This window comes from Grampus griseus, assembly GCF_964374135.1.
Source record: "Grampus griseus genome assembly, chromosome: 10".
NCBI lineage: Eukaryota > Metazoa > Chordata > Mammalia > Artiodactyla > Delphinidae > Grampus > Grampus griseus.
In genome coordinates, this window is record NC_139004.1 from 65,551,966 (window position 1) to 65,570,340 (window position 18,375).

Here is an 18,375-nt window from a genome sequence, read left to right on the forward strand (position 1 = left end):
CAGCCTGGGACCAGAGCATCTCCAAGTGAGTTCCAAACCTGGAGAGGCAGGGACTGGAAGGATTTGGCTGTAAGGGCTTCAGGCAAACTCTGGTTGTTGCTCCCCTCCTCCTAGGACTAGGAAGGGCCTATCCCACCTTTTGGCACCAGCTGGTTGAGGTAGAGACCTTCCCATGGCCAGAGCTCTGGGGGAGCTTGGGTATGGGGTGATGGGACCCTGGAGGCCAGAGTGAGTGGCCTCACTGAAGTGCCAAAAATGAAGAAGGGGAGTTACTCTAGTATCCATGGATGGTCATTGAGGACTAAAGAGCAGCTAGCAGTTTCTGTGTAGACGGTAGGAGGGATGAGGCCTGTACTCACTGCTGTCTTTGTTTTGGGAAAACATATATATATATATATATATATATATATATATATAAAATTATACAGTCAGACACTAAAATACCCAGCAGAACCTAGGGCTGCAAAGCAGTGTCTGGTGTGCGTTTGTGGTGGCAGGGAAACTCTGCAAGCTGAAGGAGTGAATGGAAAGAATGTATTTTGTTTAGAAACCCAAATAATTTTCTACATTTTTAGCCTTTTTTTTTTTGTTTTAACATCTTTATTGGAGTATAATTGCTTTACAATAGTGTGTTAGTTTCTGCTTTATAACAAAGTGAATCATCTATACATATACATATATCCCCATATCTCCTCCCTCTTGCGTCTCCCTCCCACCCTCCCTATCCCACCCCTCTAAGTGGTCACAAAGCACCGAGCTGATCTCCCTGTGCTGCATTTTTAGCCTATTTGAAGCAGGAGAATTTTAGAACTGGATTTGAAAGGCCATAAATTTTTTAGTTTTAACATCCAAGGGATAATTTGGGGCTTTTTTCCTGGTTTTTACTTCTTTTTCTGGTCTGTGTGAATGAAGTTTGGAGCCTAAGCATTTAAGTATAACGCATCACAAACAAGTATGTGTGTTTGAGAGATGAGGCATTCCTTTTTGCTCTCTTTGAAATTTGCTTCTTCTAGTCCTTCCTAAGGAGGGGGAGAAAGCAGGGGAGACCCAGGGCTGTCCAGATTCCAGGAGGAACCCCTGGCAGGCAGCAGCCCGTTCTGTGTTCAGAATGTACTCGTTGACAAGAGTGCGGGCCTGGAATTCCAGCCTGGCCACAGGCCCAGGAGGGAATGGACACATCCTGCATAGGGTTTGGGGAACAGAGCCCACCACGAGTCCCATGCCCATACCTGTCCAGTAACTGTCGGGGGTCTTTGAGATAGTGGGCGTAGGTAAGCCCTGGGGAGTGAGAGCATTTTTAGGACCCTCCCCTTGTAGGGAGACAGACCTCAGCTGTAACTCCCTGCCCTTTACTCCCCCAACTCCCTGAAAGAATGCGGGCCTCCAGTGAGTGACCAGCGCCAGCAGGTCAGAGCTATTTCTGGCGGCTGAGGAGGCACCGGATTCCGGGTGTTCAGGGCAGGAGGAGGGGACGAGGGTCAGGCCTGAGGCGCTTCCCGGACACCCCCGCCTGCTGGGGGCTAAGCCCCCGGAGAGGGGCAGGCTTCCTGCCCTTCCAGCCCTCGGCCCTCGCCTCAGTTTCCTCATCAGTATAAGAGTCGGGCAACGGGGCCATGGTCCTTCGCAATTTGGAGGACGCTTCCTGATTGTTTTCTTGTCTTAAAATTATCTGATTTGCGTTCGACAGAAATCAGGAGGGCGGAAGGCAGTCTATGGGTGGCCAGTTGTGGCCGGGCCAGTTATCGGGCCTGACCACCCGGGTAGGTTGGATGCCTCTCAGGGGCCCACATGCCTGAGGTTGGGCGGGGCGCCCCTCCCCCACTCCCCGTCCTGAGCTCTCCGGGTAACCCGGACGGGCCGGGGCGTGTCGCGGGTACGGACCTGGCCCGCCGCGGGCGGGATTTCCAGGATGGGGCGTGTCTTTTCAGACGGGGGCGCGGCGGGCCAATAAGCAGAGGGGCGAGGGGGGCGGGGCCTGTGCGCGGGTGCGGCGCGCTGCGGGGCGGCCGACGCAGGCAGAAGCGGGCGTCGCGGGGACTGCCGGTCGGCGCCGCGCGGAGCTGGCAGCGGGATTGGCTGCGGCACTCGCGTGTCAGGGGGTTGCTAGGCTTCGGTCGCGCGCCCCGCCCTCGCGCTCCCTCACTGCCCGGTACGTGCTCGCGCCGAGGCTGCGGTGCGGCGCTAGAGGTTCTCGGGCTCGGCGGCGACGGCGGCGGCAGGAGATTCGCGCCGAGTCCCCGGGGAGCGGGGCGGCGTCTCGCGGGCGGGAAGAGCGAGCACCTGCCGCGGCCCGCCCGTCGGCGCTCGGTGAGTGCGCCGCGCGTCCACTGCCGCCGAGCCTGGCAGCCCAGGCCCCCATTTCCGTCGCTGGCCCAGCCTTCCGAGGAACACCTGCTGCTGCTCTCGCTCTTTGGCCCGGGGCGGGGACACGGTCGCGGACGTCCTTGCGGGTGAGGGGGCGACGCGGCCCGGGTAGAACGGCCCCTTGCTCTCGGCTCCTCGGGCGAAGGCTGGAGGCGTCCGGCCCCGGGCTGCGCGTCGCGGCGGTGGGCCAGGCCTCAGCCCGGGCCGCGCTCCAGGGAACGCGCGGCGGTCGCGGGCGTGTGCGGTCTGCGGACTGTCTCCCGGGCTTCCTCAGAGGGTCGCGCGGCCCAATTTGGCCAGAGCTCGAGGATGGGGCATTGAGCCCCTCAGGAGGCGCCGCAGCCGCTATATCCTGAGCCGCTCAGAGCCTTGGGGTCACCCCTTCACACACATACACACTTGGGCTTCTTTGGTGTTTGGAAAACCATATTCACCCGCGGGTATATCTGGAAAATGTCTCCAGAGAAAATGCTCTTTCGGTTTAGAATCCTTCTGCCGTAAATTCCGAGTTAATTTCATACGAAGTCAACTACTAATTTAAAATGCATATTTTAATTCTGTGACTTGAGAAGCTCTTAGATTTGTAAAGTTACTTCAGAATTAGTTTTAATGGTGATCATGAAGTTTTGCCTTGGTGAGAGCTACAGCCTGGGACAGCACGGTTATAGCCTAGAGTTCTAACTTAAGAGTCCGGCCTGCTGTTTCCCTAAATAAGCGAGTAGACGTGATTCCTGGCATGGAAGCTAAACTCTGCAGGGAGGGTGGTGTTTATAGGACCTAAGTCCAGATAAAGAGTTGGATGTGCTACCAGGTGTTTTGGAGTTTGGTGTAGATCGGATGTTGTAACTTTTTCAGGTGGTTCTATGCTCAGCGTTCAGAGACATAATTTTGGGATGTCCTTTTTTAGAAAAAGAATTGAACATTGGAGGCATAGTTTGAATATGGAGAGGTTGAATTGAACTTTGTTTGCCTTGAAGCCAAGTAATAAGAGCTCCTGGCCTACATGCTTAAAGGAGGCTGAGGAGGCATTTCTTGGAGGAGTGAGATTTGAGGAGGGAGTTGGATGCATGGTATGAGCCTGTTTAAGGCCTGTGGGTTACTGTAAGAAAGGAGTAAGCATTACTATATAGGCAACAAACATCTGGTTGGAACATGAAGGCTTGTGTTGTTACGTGCCTCTGTTGAAGGAGGCAGAGAGCCAGTCTTTACTGCTCTGAAAAATTGATTTAGCAAAATACATTTCATTTATTTAACAAATATTTGGCTTCACTGCTTACCAAATTCTGTGGTAGGTCCAGGGGACCCAAGAGACTGGTTCTGCCCTTAAGGAACTCAGGTTCGTGGACAGTGGGGGATGGGGAACCTATGATTGATAGTGTTTGCCCACTAAGTGTGCTCAGATGGTGCTTGGGAGCCTGAGGAGAAAGGGAATTCCTGAGCTGAGGCTTGCAGGGCCAGCAGAAATTAGCTGGGGGACAGCAAGTTCTGGACACAGGGAACCACATGTATATGAGTGCCTAAAGTAGCACGTGTAAGTCCTCCAGCATGACAGGTGGGAGCCCCAGGCCTTTCTTGTTGTGCTTAGTAGTTCAGACTTCATACTCAAGGTGCAGGAGTCTGGGAATGCTTTTCCTCAGTTGAGTGGTATAGTCCAGACCCATGTTTAGAAAGATCTTGTTGGTGGCCACATAGGTCGTGGCAGGGAGGGGATGGGAAAAGGACCTCTGGCTCTGAGGTTGGCCCTTAGAGGAGAGAGGAGGGAGAAGGAGCCAGCTCAAAAGACTGGCTGAAAAGTTTGAGCAAAGGGAATACCAGGCTGTAATGGGGGAGGAGACTGCATTCAGGAATGTGTGGGCCAGAATATTTAGCATGACCAAAGCTTTAAACCACGTCTTCTGCAGGTTTGCTAGTGCCTCTTAAACATTGAATATGGTGGGATTTGGAGGGACCCTGGGGCCACTTAAACTGGGATTATTTAGAAAAGGAGAAGCATGGCATTTGTTTGTTAAAAACTTTTAACAACCTTATTTCTCACTTGAACTGGGGGCATTGCATTTCCTCTTGGGCAGGGCTGGTATATTAACCCCTGAGAGTAGATATGTGTTCATCCTTGTTGAGGCAGATGGGAGCATGTTCAGTCCTTTACCTCACAGTTGTTCCACCCTTCCCTGTGCTCTGGGCCAGTGACACGATGGATCTACATCAGCCACAGTCGAGGGCCTTCTGTGTTTCTGCTCTGCATGCACCATTGCTAATGCTTATGAGAATCCTTTATAGTGGCTTAGCAAACTGAGTCATAGATGAAGGAATGTTCCCAAGGTCACACAACTGTCATGTGGCAGAATTAGGATTTGAACCCAGGCTGAACATTTGGCTGTACCCATCTGTGTTTCTGTTATATCAGACTAATAATGGTGGCCTCAGTTGGGTCCTTCTCTGGCAAAGACCAAGCCCAGGTGTCTGGTGGTGGGCAGAATGCCAGGATGATATGGGAAGGTGATCAGTGATCCCATGTGGAACTCCAGGAACATGTTGTGAGGGACCATTTTTCAGAAACCTAGGGTTTGTCAGAGCCTTCTTGAGGCCTGTGCTGGTTGCTCTGGGTACCATGGTGAAGTAAGCCAAGGAACTTGGGTCCTAGGCTGGAGAGGGCAGACTTTAGGGAAGAACTGCATTGGGCTAGACCTTCAAGAACGGTTAGTGGTTTGATTGGTGAAGGAGTGGTGGCAACAAGGTCACAATTTTGTGGAAGAAGAAATGAGCAGAGGAAAGGGGTGGGAGGGAGAAGACTGGGCACTTTTTTTTTTGTATGTTCTGGAAGGTTGGGTTGCAGTCAGAATGCCACGTGGAGGAGTTTGGTGTTAATGTAAGAATAGGAAACCTTGAAGATCTCGGAGCACAGCTGTGATGGGATCAGCTCTGTGTTTTAAGAAGTGAGCCCTCACTGTGAATGTTGAGACTGGGCTGGACCAGAGGCAGGTTGGTTACTGCTGTGGTCCAGTGGGGGAGACACTGGATCTGAACAAGAACAGTGGTCAGCAGAGGAGTGGAGAGAGATAAAGAAGGTTCAAGATGAGCCAGTTCAGCAGATGTTAGGGACCTGAATGGTTCTGGTACCAGCAGGGGTCTACCACTGAGTGGAAGAGGCAGGAGGTTGACAGTGAAAAGATGAGGATGTAAGGCTGCATCAGCCAAGCACTGGTGAGGTCTCGAGAAACTCCAAATAAAGAGGGGCCCCTAGAGAATTCCCCAGTGGTCCAGTGGTTAAGACTGCACTTTCATTGTGGAGGGCTGGGTTTAATCCCTGGTCGGGGAACTAAGATCCCACAAGTTGAGTGGTGTGGCCAAAAAAAAAAAAAAAAAAAGAGGGGCCCCCTAGACTGCAGGAATGGGAATGGGGGAAGGCTTGAGTCTTTGTGGCAGGCAGGTAAGATGGCAAGGAAGAAGTGAACTTATGAAAGAGAAAGCATGATTTGTTGACCCACTTGGTAGGTAGAGGAATAGTTTGACTTAAAGTGTCTATAGTTTTGGATACTCAGAATCATGGTGGGTGTAATGTAGCTTTATTTTTTAATATTTATTTATTTATTTGGCTGCATTGAGTCTTAGTTGCGGCACGGGGGATCTTTGTTGCGGCATGTGGGATCTTTTCGTTGCGGTGCACGGGCTCTTCATTGCAGTGCTTGGGCTTCTCTCTAGTTGTGGCACATGGGCTCTAGAGCGTGGGCTTAGTTGTCCGCCCTGGAATCGAACCTGCATCCCTTGCATTGGTAGGCGGATTCTTAACCACTGGGCCACCAGGGAAGTCCCCCGTAATGTAGCTTTAGACTGGATTCAGTTAAAGAATGGCCACTGGCTCACAGATTTGACCTGTGCAAGGCAAACTGAAGGTGGCCCGTGATGGTGTGAAGTTAGAGCCCCTATACCTGTGCTTGCTTTTTTAAGTTGGGTTTTTTGGGGGATTTTTTGGTCATAGCCTTCTTGATAAGAGGCACATAACTAGCCTAGTGGAATTGCAAGTGTTGACAGATACATTTTGTGGATGGGCAAGAATAAGAGTGAAGTCTCATGAGTTTTTTTCTAGCCAGTATAGGAAGTCAGCAATGAGAAGTTTGATTCAATATTCCAGGTTCTGGGGCACATTGTTTAGATTTGAGCCACTACAGAGCATGACTGCTTGGAGGCTGGAGTCTTCCAGAGTATCATACAGGTAGTATGGTCTTCAGTGTGTCCTGTATATTGGTCAAGGATTTCTCCCTCCTTTTCTGGAATAAGTGTTCTCCCTCCTCCATGTTAAAGAGTATTTCTGTGCCTTTGCCAGTGTTATTGTGCTGTTGCTTCTTTTTTTTTTTTTAAGTTTTTTTTTTTTTTGATAAATTTATTTTATTTTTGGCTGCGTTGGGTCTTCGTTGCTGCACATGGGCTTTCTCTAGTTGTGGCGAGCAGGGGCTACTCTTCATTGCGGTGCGCACGCTTCTCGTTGCGGTGGCTTCTCTTGTTGCAGACTAGACCTAAAGGCTTCAGTAGTTGTAGCACGTGGGCTCAGTAGTTGTGGCTTGCGGGCTCAGTAGTTGTGGCTCATGGGCTGTAGAGCATAGGCTCAGTAGTTGTGGCACACGGGCTTAGTTGCTCCGTGGCATGTGGGATCTTCCTGAATGAGGGCTTGAACCCGTGTCCCCTACATTGGCGGGCGGATTCTTAACTACTGCGCCACCAGGGAAGCCCCTGTGCTGTTGCTTCTTAAGCCCCCATCTTTCTCTGCTTTTCCTGTGTTGACACTTCAGTTCTGGAGTAAGGTGATGGTGGTTTTGAATATACTACTGATTGATCTGGTCATTTCCCAGTAGGTCTTTGTGTGCGCATGCCTCTGGGTATTGATTTAAAGCAGTCTTCCTGTGAGTTGCATAACCTGCTTTGCCTTTTGACAGTCCCTCTTCACTCTGATCATTAGTCAGTAATACTGCTCAGATAGCAATTTCTATAAATAGGATTTTAGAGTAGTTTACAAAATTACACCAGCTAGAGTGCTTAATTTAGCCTTAATGAATAGGGTTTCCTATTTTCCTGTTTCTTAGGTTTGATAGCTAAGCATTTTCTTAGCCTTGCTCTGGGTCCAGGGTGGAAGGATGGATGGGATGCTCTGGTACAATATCATGAACAGAGCGTGTCTAAATTGGTGAAACTGTTGTGTGTTCTCTGTTGGAGTGAAGTAAATCTGAATGAAACTTTTGCAGTATGTTGACTTAATTTATATTTTAAAAATAGGATTCTAGTGGGAATATCAACTGAATATAAAAAATCAGTTTTTAAAAAAAATTTTGGGGCTTCCCTGGTGGCGCAGTGGTTGAGAGTCCTCCTGCCGATGGAGGGGACACGGGTTCGTGCCGCAGTCCGGGAAGATCCCACATGCCACGGAGAGGCTGGGCCCGTGAGCCACGGCTGTTGAGCCTGCGCGTCCGTAGCCTGTGCTCCACAACGGGAGAGGCCACAACAGTGAGAGGCCCGCGTACCGCAAAAAAAAAAAAAAAAAAAAGAAATTTTGGCGGTGCCAGGTCTTAGTTGCAGCATGTGGACTTCTTACTTGCGGCATGCGGGCTTCCTAGTTGCGGAATGTGGACTCTTGGTTGCGGCACGCATGCGGGATCTAGTTCCCTGACCAGGGATTGCACCCGGGCCCCCTGCATTGGGAGCACAGAGTCTTACCCACTGGACCACCAGAGAAGTCCCTAAAAAAATCACTTTTATGACAATGCCTTTATCCTATACATCATGGGGTGCGTTTACTAGTGTTGAGGTTTTGCTTCTCAGTTATACCTTCTTGAGCTAATTGATTTTGAAAATACCACTGTCTAAATTTTAGACATTGGAATTAATTTTATATTTTTGAAGCTGTTTATAATTTTTGGTCCTGAATTGACTCTACAGAATACATTTCATTTTCATTATTACCCTTTGACAATAAAGGGTGACTGATTGGTGGTGTGGGCGGGAGACTGAGTGGCATTCCCCACTTCCTTTGGAGGTGGTCATTGTGGTGTATGTAATTCTATTTCGGTTGTGGGCTTTCACCAATATTGGTTCCTTCTTTTCCTGTAGGGCCTCTGTTCTCCAGGAAGATAAGGCTTTTTTTTTTTTTTTTTTTTTCAGCTGTGCTGCACAGCATGCAGGATCTTAGGTTCCCCAACCAGGGATCAAACCTGTGTCCCCTGCAGTGGAAGCACAGAGTCTAAACCACTGGACCGCCAGGGAAGTCCCCCCAAGATAAGGCTTTTATAGCACTAGAAGGTGAGATAAGTTACTCGAAAAGGGAGATTTCTGTGAAAGAAAGATGGTGGATAATCACATACTTGGCAAAATGATCACGGAATTTTAAGACACTATAGTGGGGGAAAAGCTGTATTAAATAATAGATATATTTAAAATAAATGTGGAAGAAAAAAGTAGAAAGGAAGGGAAAAATCCCTTGTCCCCCAACTGTATTCTTTCTTTAAATAGGAAATGCTAACACATGGTTCAAACTCAAAAAGTTCAAAAGGATTGGACAGGGGAAAGAAATCTTTCTTCCACCCACCCCCTAAGTCCCTGCTTCCCCTCCCTAGGAGCAGCCGATATCCCCTGATTCCTGGGTGTCCTCCAGAGATGGCCCTTGGGCAACGCTTTTACTGAGTTTAGGTTAGAGTATAAATTTAATTTTTAATCTTGTTTTTGCCCTCCCAGCATTATAGCATGATCATTGTTCTATAAATATAACTTTTTTTTTTTTTTTTTTTTTTTGGTGGTACGCGGGCCTCTCACTGCTTTGGCCTCTCCCGTTGCAGAGCACAGGCTCCGGACGCGCAGGCTCAGCGGCCATGGCTCACAGGCCTAGCCGCTCCACAGCACGTGGGATCTTCCCGGACCGGGGCACGAACCCGTGTCGCCTGCATCGGCAGGCAGACTCTCAACCACTGTGCCACAAGGGAAGCCCAATATAACATTTTTAATGGTTAACCTGTCCCCAGTTCTTACATGGTTGTTAATCTTACTTTGGTTATAATAGATAATGTTGCAGTTAACATCTTTGTGCATAAAGTTTTTTTAGAATCTTTTTATTACTGCAATATTAAATATAAAACTTTTGAAAAAAGTGCAGTGTGACTTACAGTTTTGGAGGAGCACATCTATAACATCAAGTAAGGCAGGTTTTTATTGATTTTCATTTTTAAGCACTGTGTACATTTTCCCCAGTTCCTTTTCTATGACTTGCATGGGTATGCAATTTTTATAGTCACGTAGAGGCCTAGACTCGATATTCTCTGCCATTGGGGGTATGTGTAGCCACAGATTCATTCTTCCTGAGGCAGTCACAGCCCTTGGACACCCTAAGTATAGGGGAGTGTGCCAGTTGAGGGGAGCTTAAGGATGAGTGAAACATTTGGAAGGATGTGTCATACTCAGGGAAAGAGAGGCCAGTGCCCAGCTTGGTCTGTTTTGGCATTTGCTCTTCATTTCTATGAATGTTAAGTTTTTATGTATGCAGTATGGGAATCGACAGACAAGAATCACTGCTTACAAAGTTCTTTCTAATATGTATTGAAACAGATTCGTGGAATTGGTAGATGCTTGTTTTGGCAAATGTTATGGTTGTCTCTGTTTTACCTCTCACTGTACTGGGAACATTTACTCTAGGAATTCCAGGGGTTGATATGGGATTACTTAAGAAGATTCCCAAGGCTGTCTATGACAGAAGTGAACCAGCTCTGCCTTGGTTTTCATAAATGCCTCTTTTAATTAGCTTAGTTGTTCTCCAGGGCTGGGTTGATTCTCTAACCAGTTTTTGCCAAGAAAAATGATAAAGTTAATAATGGAATTGCAAATACTGGTTCCTTTTTATTTGGCTGTTAATCAGCACCCGGTATACCATCCATTTTCTGGGCCCTTATTATACTATGAAATGCTTTTATAAAACATGCATCTCTCGTCACTGTAAATGTCTTGTGTATACTCCTGCTTGGGCTGGTAGATTGTCTTTGCATCGGATCTGCCCTGACCTCAGGGAGCCTTGCTTACTGGATTTTTTTGGCTTTGCCGTGCGGCATGTGGGATCTTAGTTCCCTGACCAGGGATCGAACCCCTGCCCCCTGCATTGGAAGCATGGTGTCTTAACCACTGGACTGCCAGAGAAGTCTCTTGCTTACTGGATTTTTTAATGGTGGAGACCAGCCTGATGAGTAGCCCTTGAACAGGGGTGGATTCTGAGTCTTGTGGAAAACGAGGAAGTGTAGTGAACTTTGCTTTATCTGTTATGTTAAGCATACCTGAATAAGCGTCTTATATTTTTAGACTTTTGAGCAATATTGTGAAGATTGAATTGCCTGAGGAGAGAAATTTGGTAAGAGGAGACTAGAAGAGAAGCTCTTTAATAAAGATGTAAAAATAGAATTCACTAAAGTCACAAATAGATAACAGTAGGATTCCTGTCTCCTTTCCTTCTCTGGATTGTGCTACCAGCTGTTGCTTCTGCTTACCTGGAAGAGATCACAATATTTTGTCAGAAGGGTCAATAGTATAGACTTAAAAAAAAAATATATATATATATATATTTTTTTTGTTTATTTGGCTGCATTGGGTCTTCATTGTGGCATGTGGGGGTCTTTTGTTATGGTGAACGGGCTTCTCTCTAGTTGTGGCACTCGGGCACCAGAGTGCACAGGCTTAGTTGTCCCACAGCACGTGGGATCTTAGTTCCCCGACCAGGGTTCGAACCGGGTCCCCTACATTAGAAAGCAGATTCTTTTTTCTTTTTTTCTTTTTTTTTGCGGTACGCGGGTCTCTCACAGTTGTGGCCTCTCCTGTTGCGGAGCACAGGCTCCGGATGTGCAGGCTCAGCGGCCATGGCTCACGGGCCCAGCCGCTCCACGGCATGTGGGATCCTCCTGGACCGGGGCACGAACCCGCGTCCCCTGCATCGGCAGGCAGACTCTCAACCACTGCGCCACCAGGGAAGCCCAGAAGGCGGATTCTTAACCACCGGACCACCAGGGAAGTCCCAATAGTATAGACTTAACATACTGTGTTTGCCAGTCTGAACATGTGCTTTTTCCAGTTTTAAAAGTAGTTTAAAAAGTGACTGGATTCCTTGGCACTGGGAAGAAATCTTTAGTAGGAAAAGTTGATTGTTCTGCTTGTAGTACCAGCCCTGGGCTGACGGGGGATGTGGGGTCCCTTGTCACCTCAACGCCCTGAGTGGTGGTGGTGTTTTTTTTTTCCTTCTGGTTGGGCACTGCTGCCCAGAGAGAGGACTCCTGTGTAGGTCATCTAATCCTCATGACTTAATCAGTTGGCACCTCAGGACTCCCTTCTGCTTTTTTAGGAGGGGCCCTTTTTGATTTGTGCAGCTGGATAGAAAAATGGCTGCTCAGGCTTTCTTCTTATGCAGGCCTCTGATACCCTGGGCTGCCTGTGCCCTTTCCCTCCATGTGAGGGGGTGAAGGAATGTCCTGGCCTCCCCTCTGCCCTCCTGCCATGAGCTTCCAGGGAGAATGGGGCCCATTGTGGGCTGTGCACAGCCCTCCGCTTAAGTGTCAGGCCTGCCATGGCCTCTCTGTTGGTCTGCTCTGGTTACAGGGTGCTGAGGGGCCAGAAGCCCAGCAAGCAGTCATTTCCTCACATGCTGCCCTGCTGTTCAGGAGTGTTCTGAGGGATGGTGCTTGTGCTTTCTTTGCTCCTGGGGCTGCCCTCTAAGTTTGTCAGTCTTGGTAAACATTCTTGTGGACCCTTTTGCAGGCCTGAGCTCACTCTTACTGCAGATCTCAGGCCATATTTGGAGAGGCAGGCCTGCTGCTCCCAAGGGTGACTGAGTGCCAGGTCACAGGAGGCTGGGCAGTTCCTCCAGGCCACTGGGGAGGCCCAGTATTCTGAATCCACTGGGAGGCATAGGATTAATCTATTTGTGAATGAAATTGGACTTCAAACTCTTGTTTTTCAAATTTATTTTGGCCTTCAATTATATCTCAGTAAAGCCAAGGAAAAACTTATTTTGGCCTTAATCAACTGTAGAACTTGTTGAAGATGTGAAATGCCAGAATATGGCGTAGGGGAAGCCAGAGAGACTCAACTTTTTAAAAAACAGGTTTGTTCCGGATATGGGAGCTCACTCCTGATATCAGACTGCCTTACCCATCAGACAGTTCTTCTCCTGACCCCAGGCAAGTGTGTCCCTGGAAAAAAAATGTATGAGATATTTTTGGTTTTGATGAGTGAACAGATAGAGGTCACTGGCTGTTTGTCTTTCGGGGGTGTTGACTTCAGATAAGGAGCCAGAGTTGTGATCAGCTGTTGTTTAGCAGGTTCCATGAAGGGTAGGTGAGTGAGTTGGTGGTGGTGGTAGCGGGGATGGAGGAGGCCTAGTCAGACCTTTCTGGAATTGGCGAAGGGCTTTTCTACTTGAGGTCTATATTGATTGCATGGAAGGCTGCTGAGAAATTTGCTCCTCTAAAACTCAGGTAGGTTGACTTCGGAATGGTCCTGGAAATTGTTCCTGATCATAGTAAAAAAAAATTCCATTCTTTCCATGATGCTTCAACATGTACAATTTCTTTGTCTTCTGTGGAAGTGTCTTGTGAAAGGAGCAGCTGGCACTGGCACTGCCCTGGATGTTTGCCTTCCTCCTACCTTTTTTCTTTCTTTTATTACAGGAAAAAAAAATTCTAGCCTATTTTAACCTGCTATCTGATCAGAGTGATACGTTTCCTTCTCTGTTTTAAGATGGGAGTGGCACTTGTTTTTATCAAATAAAGGAATAAAACATATTTGCCATGCTGAGATCGCACTGCAAATGCCAGCACTTGTTATAAAATGGTATTGAGTTTTCTAAAGAAGAACTGTTCTTTCAGATAGTGCCTGGTCATGCTATGGTCTTTTGGGTCATGACTTCCCAAGAGGTGAGGTCTACCCACTGAACCCTTGCTTTTTGGCAAGACAGGCAAGATTTTTGGTACAAGTGTGACGAGGTTGGACAATGAAAACACTGACTACCCTCAGCAGTAGAAACTCGAGCCTGAGGAAGGAACCTACCAGAGGTACTGAGTCCCTTGGAACCCTCCCATCCTGATGTGGCCTTAAGTAAGGCCCTTGACCTCTCTGCCTCAGCAAAATTGGGATAGAATATCCTCCCCATAGGCTGCTGAGGAGGAAATAAAAGCTTCCTAGTAATATGCCCTACACCTCTCCATAATTGCTACTATTATTACACTTATCCTTTTTCTAGTGTAAACTGAGAGTCCGATATTTAATAAAGGCTGGACATATTTCTTAGGTTAAGTGATTGGTTCAGGGGTGTTTTTTTATTGTGGTTTATAATTACATACATAATAGATCATATTTTATATGTACCAAGTAGAATCTTATTAAAAAAAAAAAGCCTTAGACGTGAGCCCATTGATACCTCTCAGAAAGCAGCTCTAGCTTGACTGCTTGCTTACCTGTGGAGCTTTTTTTTTTAATAAAATTTATTTATTTTTGGCTGCATTGAGTCTTCGTTGCTGCATGGTTTTTCTCTAGTTGCAGCGAGCAGGGGCTACTCTTCGCTGTGGTGCGCGGGCTCCTTCTCATTTTGGTGACTTCTCTTGTTGCGGAGCACCGGCTCTAGGCGCGCACGCAGGCTCAGTAGTTGTGGTGCATGGGCTCAGTTGCTCTGTGGCATGTGTGATCTTCCCGGACCAGGGCTCGAACCCCTGTCCCCTGCATTGACAGGCGGATTCTTAACCACTGCGCCACCAGGGAAGCTGCCCACCTGTGGAGCTTTGAGTGCTGTGGTGTCTTATTGGGGTGCATCGTCCTGGAGGCACTGGCCCCATCGAGACGAATAAAGGACAAAAATAGTTTGAGGACCAAGGATTCTGTTAACTTTACAGTACTGTTTATATTTTTAAGGAGTTTCTTTGGAAATTCTTTGTGTGCCCAGGTTTGTTTTCTTGAACCTCACTAGTGCAGTAGAAGGAGCATGGACTGGCAAGGTTGCTGCATGAGTTGAGTGCCTGGAAGTGCTTTGTTTCCTTTTTTAGTATAATGTTTATTTCTGTTTGAGTTATCAACAGCAGTGCATGTCTGGTGTGAAAAGCCCTTGGTTTTCAAAGAGCTATACCTCTACTTATTTTTTCCCCATGTGACCATATGACTTCTTGCCTAGGTAGTTTATAATAGGTAACTTTGACTTTTCAGTCAACAGATGCATTTTAAGAGACTTGGAGCAAGTGAGTGCTCCTGGTTGAACGTTGAGCAGCAGCAGATTCTGTACCTGGAGCATGTAATTCAGCTGAGCTGTAGTGTTGGAACTCTTTAGAACAGAAATTTTAAGACTTTTTTGTTTGTTGTATAGGAGGATGAGCTCAGTCTGGAATGTCAGAACCTTACTCTGTAAAGTCAGCATCCTCCCTGGAAACCTAAAGTATTTTGGGTTTCCTTGACTCCTTGAGGGACAAATTGAGCATAGAGCTCCGGGGTGGGAGGAAGATGAGGGTACAGGCACCGGTGCCCAACTTCTGAGCAGAGGATGATTATCCTAAAGACAAAAATGGGGTTTCAGCCTCCAGATGATGAAGACGCCGGGTTTTATGAATCTGTGTTCAGGGGGAGCTGCCTGTGGGTTCCCACTGGAGAGGGCTCCAGGTGATTTCCAGATAGTGAAGGCATTTGGTCTCTGATCTTTGTTTTAGAGGCAGGTGAGGGTAAAGCTATTGGCTGTTATCAGATAAGAAAATGACATGATACCACCAGCGGGGAGCTGAAAATCTCTAAATACTCACTGTAAATCCTCTGATAGGATAGAGGGGAAGCAGAGCCCACAGGCCTTCTCCCAGCCTGGGAGTAGTCCTGGGGCAGTGCAGGGCAGTGCAGAGGAGGCCACTGTGCCAGAGCTGATTCTCAGTACAAGAGAAGAAACCCTGCTGTGAAAGTAAGTCCATTTCTACTGCAGTCACTGCAGACTCCTTGTCATTGTGGGGGGATTATTGACCTTGGCAGTTTTATTTCAAATTTGGATCTGGGGTGGAGAAAGCAGGATGCCCAGTGGTATACATAGTGATGTCCATGTTCCTTAGCTAGTCTGCTCTTGTAGGTTGTCTGAAGCACGGAAATATTACACCCATCAGAGATTATGGGTGGCTGGATTAAGATTGTTTGTATTTTGTATATATATTTTAAGTAGTGTATTTTGTGTCAGGTCCTTTACATGCATTAGCTTACCTAATGAATATATGTTTATAATTGGAAAAAGTTAAAGAAAAAAGGAATTTGATCTAGGAAGTGTTTAAGATGAAATATTGGCTGTTAAGCAGCCTTGCAAGACAGGCTAGCCCATGAACTATGGAGGGGACTGTCTTTTGGCACCCAGCAGGCCCTGTTGTCGCTGGGTTTCAGTTATTTGTTCATTCATTCAGTAGGTGGTTTTTCTTTTTTCTTTTTTTTTTTTTTTTTCCAGTACGTGGGCCTCTCCCGTTGCGGAGCACAGGCTCCGGACACACAGGCTCAGCGGCCATGGCTCACGGGCCCAGCCGCTCCGTGGCATGTGGGATCTTCCCGGACCGGGGCACGAACCCGTGTGCCCTGCATCGGCAGGCGGACTCTCAACCACTGCGCCACCAGGGAAGCCCTGGCAGGTGGTTTTTGAGTCACTGTCATGTCCTGGGCACCATGCTAGGCCCTGGGAATGGATCTGGCAATGGATGAGAGAGGTATGGGCCCTATCGTTGCCCTGACCAGAAAAAAAAGGGAGAAGTGATGAAGTTATTTCCCTTCAGTTGAAGGAAAAAATTTTTTTCCTTTTTTCAGGAAAAGTGATTTGGAGAGGCTGAGGGTCACGCCCCTGGCAAGTGACTGCAGTCAGTGTGCCTCTGATTCATCATAAAGGGGAGTTGGGGGGCCAGGCCCATCTTAGAGAGTGATGTGAGGGATCAGGGAGAGGACCTTAGAGAGCTGGCGGGCAGTAATAGATTATTTTGAAAGCCAAGCTGACATTTGGGTATACAGTGATATGTCTCTGACCTGTTGAGCCATTTCCTAACCCTGATGCCATGGGAACCAGTTGAGAAGGATAAAGGAGTCATGCAGGTAGCTACAATATCAGCTTAATAACCAGCAGAGCTATTGGAGAGTGTGGGACCTGGGTGAGCAGCCAGTGGTGGTTCCTAAGGCCAAACCTCTGAATTAGAGAGAGGTCTCCACCCAGTTGCCTATGAGGCCACCCTCTCTGTTCCATGCTTCCTGGTGGGGTTCTCTTTCTGCATATGCTGCTTTGCAAAGTCCTCAAGCTCTTCCAGGACTGGTTTTCTGTTTACTTCATCCATTTATTTATTTATATATTCATTCATGTGTGCATGCATGCATGCCGCATGGCACAGCATGCAGGATTTTAGTTCCCCGACCAGCGATTGAACCCATGCCCCTGCAGTGGAAGCGTGGAGTTTTAACCACTAGACTGCTAGGGAAGTCCCAACTTAATCTTGTCTTTTTAAATCTATTTTTTAACTTTTTTTTTTTTTTTTTTTTGCGGTATGCGGGCCTCTTACTGTTGTGGCCTCTCCCGTTGCGGAGCAACAGGCTCCGGACGCGCAGGCTCAGCGGCCATGGCTCACGGGCCCAGCCGCTCCGCGGCATGTGGGATCTTCCCAGACCGGGGCACGAACCCGTGTCCCCTGCATCGGCAGGCGGACTCTCAACCACTGCGCCACCAGGGAAGCCCTATTTTTTAACTTTTAAAAAACTTTACTAGTGTAAAATTAAACAAAAATGGAGAAAACAAGACCACCCTCCCCCCCAAAAAAGTAGAGCTTAGTGAATTATAAGGTCATGAAATAGAACTTTATTGGTTCCACCAGAGGCTTCTCTGTGAGCCCCAACCCTGCCACAGCCCCCTCTCCCTTTCCTTCCCAAGGTGACCCCATCCTGTCTTTTTGTAGCCATTTTCTTACTTTTTTTTTTTAATGGTTTTATCTCCCAAATGTGTATCCTTAGGCACTGCAGTTTAATTTTGTCCATTTTTTTTAAAGTTGTCATATCTTGTAAGTTTCTTTATCTGCATTTTCTCCCCTCTGTCCCTTTTCCTTGCAATTATCTGCTGAAGAACCTGGGCCCTTAGACCTGTGGAATCTCTCACAGTCCAGATTTAGCAGATTGTGTCCCAGGGTGCAGTTGAGCATGCTCTTCTCTGTATTTCCTGTGAATCAGCAGCTGGATCCAAAGGCTTGATCAGCCTCAGGTTTGGTCCCTTTGGCAAGGCTGAGGTGGTTTGGGTCTTTCCTCCGGAGTGCTGCTTTCCTTTTGTTCCGTATTTTGCTCATAGCAGGTACCCAGAGCACCACTTCTGTGGCAGGACAGTGGGGCCTGAGGAGAGGCTAGGCCCAGCTCAGCCTCTAAGTGGCTCTGTGGTCCTTGTCAAACCAGTTTCCCCAGCACAGTGTGACAGGTGTTGGAAGAGGAAAAGCCTGGATGTGTTCTCTGGCCTAATTCACTGAGATGGGTTCACAGTGCTGTCCCCCTCTCAGGCCCTCCCTTCTTTCTTCACATTGCTCTTCTCCCCACATTCTCAGCTCTTCTGCCTTTCATTGTCTGTCCCTCATCTTGTCCCCTCTTCAGCTTTCCTCTCTTCCTTTCCTCTTTTGTTGATAGGGTATTGTGATGGGGAAAAGGTTGTTTGAGACTTAGGGGAGGAATGCTCATCCTGCGTGATTGCTCACCATCTGGGAGACTGTAGAAGCCTTGGTTTACCCGTGTGTAAAATGAAGGTGTAGCTCCTGATGACTTAAATGGTCTCCTCAAACTCTGTCTTATGAGCATTGTGTTTTACAAATTTTCTTTGTGTTTGAAAGCTATTTTAGAGGATTTTCCTGCTTCTCCATGTAGGCCACACAGCTCCAGTGGTAAGGAAATGGAGAAATGGATAGAGCTTAGAGAGCAGCCAGAATCTAGTCTTTCCCCATATCTGCACCATCAGACCAGGTAGGTTGGGTGGATAGTAGAAAGCTTTGTGGGCTG

At 47.7% G+C, this 18,375-nt stretch overlaps 1 protein-coding gene across 4 annotated transcripts in view; it reads left to right on the top strand.

Moving 5' to 3' along the window:
• The first annotated feature begins 2,027 nt into the window (after positions 1-2,027).
• The window catches only part of DAG1 (dystroglycan 1), a 63,600-nt gene continuing 47,252 nt past the window's right edge, over positions 2,028-18,375 (top strand). Inside the window, exon 1 of one of the 4 annotated variants that reach the window (XM_082663291.1) lies at positions 2,028-2,149. The gene's annotated coding sequence lies outside the window, so the exon portion shown is untranslated. Of the gene's footprint in view, positions 2,150-2,201; positions 2,308-2,334; positions 2,451-8,538; positions 8,650-18,375 lie in introns of those variants that run through there. The other 3 variants (XM_082663292.1, XM_082663293.1, XM_082663294.1) reach the window with 3 other exon arrangements.